Below are 10,025 nucleotides of genomic sequence, written 5' to 3'. Positions count from 1 at the left end.
GAGACCAATAGGCGTGCAAAAGAGACCCCAATAGTTGTGCAGCTGACATGGCATCACCTGATTGGTTACTTTTTACAATATTAGTACATTTCTTAACAACTATTGGTACATTTCTTAACAATTGTTGGTACATTTCCTAACAAAAATTGATATTTTTTGTTTCAAATAATAGGTTTTATTTGTTCAATTTTTGGAACAAAAGGTATCAACAACCTTCACAACAATTGGTACATGCTCAACTACTGGGTCCTTTCCCCTATATTTCGAATGTTGTTGGAAAACTTAAAAGAGCTAAATACATTTACATCAAGCCATGAAATTTATTATTTTTTAGACCTAGAAATTAGATACAAATATTGACACGGACAAGCAAAACCAAAACTCAAATGTCAATAAGTTAGTCTCAACCAAGATCAAAACCAAATGAACTTTTAACCTTCAAATGCATACCAAAAGAGAATAAAAAGCAAGGAAAAACAAATGAAAAACAAGAGAGAAGAGACTCCCTAAGATACTTCCATTTTGTTCTTGATGGTTCTCCCTTGTTCTTCTCCTCTCCAAGATCTAAAAGCTTGCTTGAGTGCAGCGCTTAGTTTTAGCATGTAGCCATGGATGCCAAATGAAGAATTAAATGGCTGAAAATGAATTCCTATCCTATGCAAATGCACAAATGAAATTGCTATGCTAAATGTGAGTATCTATGCTAACATAATAACAATGCTTAAAAATGTTTTTTTTTTGCTTGGGGATGAGGGATCCTTTTATAGGCAAAATGGTTGATTGAAGGGTCAAGATTGATTTGGCCTATAGAGGGTTAGGATTGCATGAAGAGGGCTTGATCCACAATCCATGTTTGCAACTTCCACCAATGCAATGGTGACAAGTGGCATCACGAGAAGGTTTGAGAGGAGAGGTAAGAAGCATTAAATGCTTGAGAGGACACGAGGGTAACCTTGTATCCTCTTATGGTTAGAGTTGCTTGTTTCAGACATCCGTAGTTGAAGGAAAATTAGACATGAGTGGTTGCCCATTAAATTTTGTTTTAGACATGACGCAAAGAGTTTTTGAACTGTCGGACAGTTCAATTTTTCCAGTGGGATGGGATGCAATCATCGATGGCATTGAATTGCATGACAGACTTTCTTTTTCAGCATGAGACGATTTTACGGGTGTGAGACGATATTCTCAGCGATTCGTACATGAGCAAGCTCACAATAAGAAGCCTATCGGCTAATAAACACGGCTGAAATCACAACATAAAATAGTTGACGCATCATATGTTGGCATTAATTTCTCCAGTCTACACAGAAGCTTTTCACAATCAACCTAAGCAATTAATATAGAAGTTTCCATATGTACCAACATTTAAACCAGAAACTTCTAACATGACTTCTAACATGACTTCCCCATTCATAGTCTATCCATGTGCCTTGACTGCATTGCCTCTAGACAATTCCAAGACCTCTATAAATAAGAGGCATTTGTATATGTTCTACACTCCATTTTGAGTCCAGCTTTCCAGAGCTATAAGGGGCTGTGTAATTCAACTGTATGTAATGGTGTTTGGGAGATGAATGAGCTGAAGCTCAGAGATTAGCTGTAATGGTTTTGTTGTTAATATAAATTATCTGTTTGTGACTCAATGTGTAAATTTGTGTCTGCCCTGTTTCCTCCCCTTATCTTTCAAAGTGGTATCAGAGCCCATGGTTGGTAGATGATCCTGTGTGGAGAACCAGACGAATCTGGTGAAGTGTATAGCAGAGGACTGTAAGAGTGTTCAATGCTCGAGGAATTTTTTGTTGCAGTCAATCCAAGTTAGCAGAAGTTTTAAGGAACCTGCTAAAAGATTGGTTTTTGGGAGGCGCCCATTGAAAGGTAGATTACTAGTCTTAAAGAATTCGCAACCAAAGAAGTGTAGCTACTTTGTCACTACTGCTGGTTGAGCCAGAGCTGAACGCCATCAGTTTTTGGGCCTGTTGAATAGAGGTCAAGGTAGACAAGAAAGGAAGAAGCTAAAGATCGAAGCTTGGAGTCCGTCGCAAATGTTTGGCTAGTCAAAGGCAAATCAAAGATGAAAGTCAAGCCCTGCTGTGAAGATGTCAAAAAAGAGGAGATTGGTGTAAGTGTTAGAACCTGGAAGTAAAGTGGAAATCGCAGTGCTGGTATTTGTGAAAGCTGATGGAAGAGAGAAGAATCAGCTGGTTGAAAGGTTGAACCTATCCAAATAGCAAGGGATTGTGGGTTATAAAAAGAAGCTGCAGTAGAAGTAGCCCGTCAGAAATTAGCTATACCCGTGTCTAATAGTGATATCAGAGCTTCAGCTGTAGCTAAAGTCATAGAGATTGTGAAAAAGATCGAAGGTGTGAAGATCTATCAAAATTGTTCAAGTATTATCACTTGGAACAAGGAAAAGAGGTAAAACAAAGATCCACATAATATCAAGATGTAAATGGGCTAAGTGATGAAATTGCTAATGTGCTACAAGGTTGTAGAGTCTGACCATGCTAGTGTCAAACAAGACTGAGGTCGTGGTATTTGTAAAAGCGTCCAACAAGGAGACTGCTTGGCAGAGGAGTCGCCTATCCGTATGAGAAGAGGCATTCAAAGCTATTAAGGAAAAATAAAAGTGCAGAGTGTGATGAAAGTTGTTGAAAAGCAAAGAAGAGTAATTGAGGAATTTGTTGATGAATGGTTTTGCTATAGCCATGTGAACATAAATCAACAACAAAGGGAGGTAATTATGGAATTTAGTTTGGAGTTGATTCCATCAAGTAGATGTTGCAAAGTTGATATCTAATGGTTCGAGATTGAAAGTTTGCCCATTTGTTTAGAGTTTGTTGTTTTACAAGTAGGCATAGGTATAGTAAAAATAAAGTGTGAGAGTTGCTTTAAATAAAGAGAGGTGGTGTGATGTTGATGGTCATTGTCATGAAAGAAAGAAGATTGCAGGTTCATAAGGAAAATAGTAAATTAGTGAAGTGTTTTGGTCCAAGGTTAAGTCAAGAAGCATGCTGATGTAAATGGCATAACTTGTCTTTTTAGGTAAATGAATTGAGTGGGAGTAACCTTTGTTAAAAAGGAAAAACTGAAGTATGTATTGTACCAAGTTGTTGTAAGGGGTGCATGATCGGTTATACCCGACACCCCAAGGTTTTTGGTTTAACTTATTGATGAGCCATGTATACGAAAATGATTCCTATAGAATTAGCAAGCAAAGCTTCTTGTTATCCATGTGTCTTGGTAGATGGATTTATTTTTATATGAACTCAATAATCAATAATGAGTAAAATGTGTGTGCATTATAAGTTATTTTCCCCATCTTGTAAGGTTTGTGGTAAGCCGAAAACCACTTGTATCTGAAGTTTGTGGTCATATTAAACCACTTGTATGTGTAGTTTGTGGTCATATGAAACCACTTGTATCTGAGGTTTGTGGTAAGCCAAAACCACTTGAGTACAAAGTTTTGTGGTCAGTAGAAACCACTAGTATGTGAAGTTCGTGGTTAGTGGAAACCAATTGAGAGCAAAGTTTATGGTCAACTAGAAACCATTTATGTGAAGAGTTCATGATGATTTAGAAACCACTTAAAGAAGTCTATTGGTTAGTAGTAAGCCGTAAAAACCCAAGATGATTATGATGAGGGAGAGTTAGAAGACTGAAGTAGCACACTAAAGGTCACTTAAGCACAAGTTGTATAACCATTGTAAATGGGTACTAGATAAGGCTTTAATCCAGGATCCATCTTGTCTAGATTATGGAGGGATATTAAAATTGGTTTGTGGTAGAAATTAAGGGGGAGTTTGTTGGCATTAATTGATCTCGTCTACCTACGTAAAGACTCCATACTATCAAACTAAGAAATTAATATAGAAGTTTCTATATCTGGTTAGTAGAAACCACTTGAGAGCAGAGTTTATGGTTAGCTAGAAATCATTTCTCACAAGAGTTTGTGGTCAGTTAGAAACCACTCGAGAAGTCTATCGGTTAGGGGTAAGGCATACAAACCCAAAATGATTATGGTGAGGGAAAATTAGAAAAATGAAAGTAGCACAAAAGAGCCCAATTAAAAACTTGTATAAGCATTGTAAATGGGTACCTAATAAGGCTTTAAGCTGGGACCGATCTTGTCTAGATTATGGAAGAATATTCAATTAATTATCATATATGCTCAAAATTAAGGGGGAGTTTATTGGAATTAATTTCTCCCCAATCTATGTAGAAGCTTTTCAGAGTCAACCTAAGCAATTAATATAGAAATTTACATATCTAACAACATTTAAACCATAAACTTCTAGCATGACTTCCTCTTCATAGTCTATCCATGTGCCTTGACTACATTGTCTCTAGATAAATAAGAGGCATTTGTATATGTTCTACACTCCATTTTGAGTCCAGCTCTGTAGAGCTATAAGGAGCTATGTAATTCAGTTGTATGTAATGGTGTTTGGGAGATGAATGAACTGAAGCTCAGATATTAGCTGTAATGGTTTTGTTGATGAATATGAATTATCTGTTTGTGATTCAATGTGTAAATTTGTGTTTGCCGTGATCTTTCATCTTAAAGAGCCACTACGATTGAAACTAGCTACATGTGAAGAAATCTTCAAAGCTTCCAACGCCATTTCCCATAAAATGTCACAATTATCTCTACCATTTCTCTGCCGAAGGAAATCAGGAAAGACGTTGGAGTCAAACTCCGCGTGTATGGCCGAAAGGTGTAGTCACGTTTTTAAAACTTTTTTCAGCACGTGCGATATTTATTATTCGTACATGCATAAAACCATTCATATATCTACACTTATTCACATCGTCCAGGGGTACCAGTATTGAATAGCCACAACTGAATATTAAATACTCATAATCCAATCCAGATGAGCAGAACCAAAGAACATCAATACAGAGGTGGCCTTATGAGTGAAATGGATGTGGAATTTCAGGAAATAAGAGGATTCATACATCTGGGTTTCCAGTTTAACAAGGACCAACTAACCCTTAAATTATTAAATGTTGTTCCTGGGCTGAAGCATCTATTTATTACTACGCAAGAGAGCTTGCCATCCCCAAATGGGGAAAAAAGAGAAGTTATGAAAGAGCACCTCAAACAGTGGGCTCGGTCTGTGGCTTCCACTCTCAGCAGATGATAACACTCAAAAATCGTTCATATTTCTGTTTCGCCACAAAATGGTTTTATATATAATAATTATTATTATTAATCGCAGCGCTAAATGCTGTAGTTCTTGGGATGTCTCTCTTTGCCTTGTAATATGAATACTAAGAGAGAAGAGAGAAGTGATCACATTTGAATGTTCACATTTGAGAAAGAATTCTTTTTCAAACGAGAAAAAAATCCCCATTGCATATTGATTCTTTTTCAAGTGTTTAATTATTTTAAGCTTGAAGGGCATATAATTAAATTTGAGTTTCTCATAAGGTGAGTAGTTTTATGATCGTGCAAAGGTTCAAGCTTCATCCTTTTGGCCCTCACCATACTCCTAATCTTGTTCCATAAACGTATGAACCCCTTATATCGATCCAAGAATCATATTCCATAGGAACATCATTTAATAATAATAATAATAATAAGCTTGGGCTGAGCTACTCCTTGTTGAGTTGGAAGCCCAGTTGTATGAATCCTCTTTTTTATATTACTCATAATGCAACATCTGTATGGAAGTTGTTTGCTGCGGCTCGTATATTTCATCTAGGTTTCTGGTTATTGGGTTCATAGAAATATTTTAATGGTTATATTGTGGGAAGGATAAGTGTGAACGTTAAGAATAAGAAATGTGGAAAGCATGTCTCTGCCTTTAAGCGACACATAGTCTTTGTATTTTATAATATTTTTTCCTTCGCAGGTAGAAATGATGGGTAGCACAATTATTTTTAAAAAGGATTAGTCAAATAAGTAATATGTGAATTAAAGAATATCATCTAATAATAGATAATTGTGAGATATAATAATTGACTCTCTAGGTTTCCATCAAATAAAATCTAAATTTATATTAGGGAAGGATTCTAATTATCATTTATTAGATTTTTGTTATTAAAAAATTATCTAATGTCAATAGCTGTCCATTAATATATCTAATATATGAAAAAAGCTTAATAATTATAGAAAATTTGCAAATCTATTGGTACCAATAGATACTGCATGAGTACTGAGGTGTAAGTATTTGATTAGTTGCACAAATTTTTTGATCGTTAAAGCAAGTCGTTATTAGGGCAATAAGGATTATGTGTTGGGCAATAATGATTATGTATTGGACATCAACTCCAAATGACTACCTTTTGACTTTTGTGCAAATAATCAATCCTATTGTATTCATTGTAACTATCCAAAAGCCAAAACAATAGATATAAGTACTTTAACAACATATGAAGAAAACAATTTTTTTTTTCAAAATCCTATATATCATTAAGAAAATTAAGGTGTGCAAAATTAGCTATATATCATTACATAATAAAAATAAATAAAATATTTGACATCTATTAATTTTATTTAATTTTTTTAAAGCTCTTCATTTTACAATTAATGATGATTAACCTAATGATATTCAATAAAAAGAAAATGCTCAAAGTACCCAATTTCATCTCTTTACTTAGTCCATGTTAAAGAAACTCTCCAATAGTTACAAATAAATGTCATTATATTTACAAGTCAAAAGTGGAAAAAAAGGCTCCAATTTTTCATTACTAATAAATGTATTCATAAAAGTTTATTTCTTTTAAGAATTACAAAAATCTTGACTTGATTAGTCTTTTTTCTTATTCTTATTTTTATATTTTTTAATATTAAATTTTTTTAAAAAAAAATTATTCATCTTATTTTAAATCTTTATTGATCTCCTTTTCTAATTATTAAAAAAACAAAATTTAAAATGTAATAACTATTTGATTACTACCATTTTTAAATTACACTTTATATAATATCTTAATTACAGCAGGGCAGTCTTTCCAGCGAGGGAGTTAAAAAGTACAATGTGTTATTCGTAGTCAAAGTGAGAGAACTGTTAAAAAACATCCATGAAAAGAGATCAAATGTTTAGAAAAACAAAACCAGGCCTTCGGCCGAGATTTATTAGGTCTCCGAAAACTAATTCTCCAAAAGTTCACAAACAATAAATTTCAGATGTGCTCATTCATCCACGAAATTCATGTGACAAGGCAAAGGCAGAAAATTTCTCAATCACAACAATCATAGTGGAGAACAGAAATATCTTTCTATCAAATTTCTTGTGGCGAAACAGAAGTATGATAATGGTTTGAGTAGTGTTAGCGGGGTAGAGTGGAAGCCACACAACGAGCCCACAGCCTGAGCCGCTCTTTCATTTCTTCTCCTTTTTCCCCATTTGCCGATGGTAATCTTTCATGGGTCGGTATAATTAGATGCCTCAGCCCAGGAACCACATTTACTAATCTTGGGCTCATCTCATCCCTGTTAAATTGGAAGCCCAGTTGTACGAATCCTCTTATTTCTTCAAACTCCATCTCTGTTTTACTCATATCGCAACCTCTGTATTGAAGTTATTCCCTGTTGCTCATACATATCAGCTTGGGCTTTTGTGATTCTACGCTTCACTATTGGTTGGGCAATTATAAATAGATTGACGAGTAAGGACTGCTGATTTGTGATGAGGGATGCGCGTAGAGGTCGGAATGAGAAATGCGAAAAGCATGTACGCGACACACAACTCTTGTTAAGTTGGGTAGAAACGATAATGACGTTTTATGGACTAGGAGAGTGTTGCCAAGCTGTTTCCACTTGACCTATATACTCTTCTTTTACAGTGACCATTGTTGTAACTAATATTTCTTCAAGAGACGTACGAAGGATAATTTGCCATTTTTATGGACAACGACGAACAGGATGAGCGTTTCCACGGCACTGGCTATGGGGCCGAAAACTTGCACCGCCCCCATTCCCAGGCTCGTACACATTCACATGCACCCGTACCAACGGATTACATACGCCCTCTACAGCCTTTAATTGCTTTTTTTATTTAGTATGTTTTTTATTTTTTGAAGTTTTAACATATATGAAATTTTATTGATATATGTTAAAATTGCTTGATTATATATTATCTAACAAGTTATATATCTTTGAAAATTATGTATGTTAAAAACATAAATAATTTTATTTTCTATGTTAAATTTCTATAATTACATTATATATTATATATATTTACATTTTAAATTATATGTTTAATTTTTTATAATAAATTTTATGTTTATTTAAAAAAAAAATTATATCGCAATTTTTTTATATATGTTAAAATTTCTTAATTATATATTATCTAATTAAGTTATATATATATTATCTAATAAATTATATGTGCACCTACAAATCTTAAATGATACATTGGATTTTGAATTATTTTTTTTGTTGTCTTCGTATGTAACTTAACTGGTTAAATCTATTGATTTGGCTTCTAGGTAGTAACGATGCACGTTGTGGAATCAGTTATGCCATCAAAGGTCAAAAAATACACATTTTAAAGTGTCCCTTGATACCTAACTAAAGATGTTCTTGTAACCGTCCACTCAAAATCGCCAGTATTTGTGGACAGATGTCCCAATAGTTTTGCACAAGTGTTCCAACAATGGTGTCCACTTATGAACAAAAAATTACAAAAAATGATCGACTATTGGTACAAAACAAATTTATTAATGGTGTTTTCACTATGAAGATTATTGGAAGTCACTATGACAATAAGATAGCGGCTAACGGCTATTAGAACTATGACGAATACTATTCATACTCTTCCCCTAACAAAACTGTACCTTAAATATTATATTGTGCTTAATTAAACTATCCTGAAATTGTATCTGATCACATCTATGTATCGAAATTTAGAAAAGTATAAACAGAGGTATTATTGATTATGGATTGGTCCGTTTGTGAGAAGCGATACGTGTCTCCCTAATCAGCACCCAAAATAAGTGAAAGAAATGTGAAAAGCGTTGCTCTGCCTTCTATTTAATATTCTGTCGAGGCAGGTAAAATGGCTGCTATTTTGTCAGCGATGAGTTGTTTCAGGATTCGGTGCTACCCTCCAGTCTTAAATAGCTACTCGAAGAGGAGAAACAACATTTAATAGCCTTACATAAAGAATTGGTATATTTGTTGGTTATTAAATATGACTAAATCTCTGACATACTAGAAAATGATCTGTTATTTGCTTTTTTTTTTTTATATTGAAAGAATGTAGATGATATGTTATTTGTTTTGGTTTAAACTCATTTTTGGAGTGTCCATCTTTAATGTTTTTGTAATATTTTGAGTTGTGTATTTTAAGTTTTCATATATTTATTTGGCTTTATGTATTCAGAATGACGGTGCTTAAAATTACAATTGAAATTTGTTATGGAAGGAAAGTTATTAATTTTCCATTTTCACATATTAGTGAGACTATCAATCCATTTAACAATCTGTAACAAGCTAGTGTAGATATACCAATGTTGATGTAATGGTTTTTATATCATTGAATGTAGGAGGAAGAAGACAACACTCTCATCAGTTGGAAGCCAATAGAAGAAAACAAAAGAGATACGGTAATTCAAATGTTCATTCTGCTGTCAACAATCATGCAGAGGACGGAAATAAGGAAGATTAACTAAATAGCCTTTATACCGATCTATAAGTATCCATTCTCCCGAAAGACGCGGATCTCTGCAAAATATTAATAAAGATTCAGAGTATTTCTCCAAAAGAAATTTAATAGACAACTATATCACAAGGCAACGAAAGAAAGCCCAAGGATTGCAGCAGTTAGTGTTTGATTAATAATTCTCTATCAAACAAGTTTCTGGCGAAACAGAAACATTATAATGATTTAAGTCTTGTTATCTGTTGAGAGTGGAAGCCACAGAACGAGCCCATAGTTTGAGGCGCTCTTTCATATCTTCTCCTTTTTCCCCATTTGGTGATGGCAAGCTCTCTTGGGTAGTAATAATTAGATGCTTCAGTCCAGGAACAACATTTAATAATGTAGGGCTTAGTTGGTCCTTGTTGAACTGGAAACCCA

Source organism: Cryptomeria japonica, chromosome 5 (genome assembly GCF_030272615.1).
Source record: "Cryptomeria japonica chromosome 5, Sugi_1.0, whole genome shotgun sequence".
NCBI classification, from domain to species: domain Eukaryota; kingdom Viridiplantae; phylum Streptophyta; class Pinopsida; order Cupressales; family Cupressaceae; genus Cryptomeria; species Cryptomeria japonica.
This window is presented reverse-complemented; position numbering follows the sequence as displayed.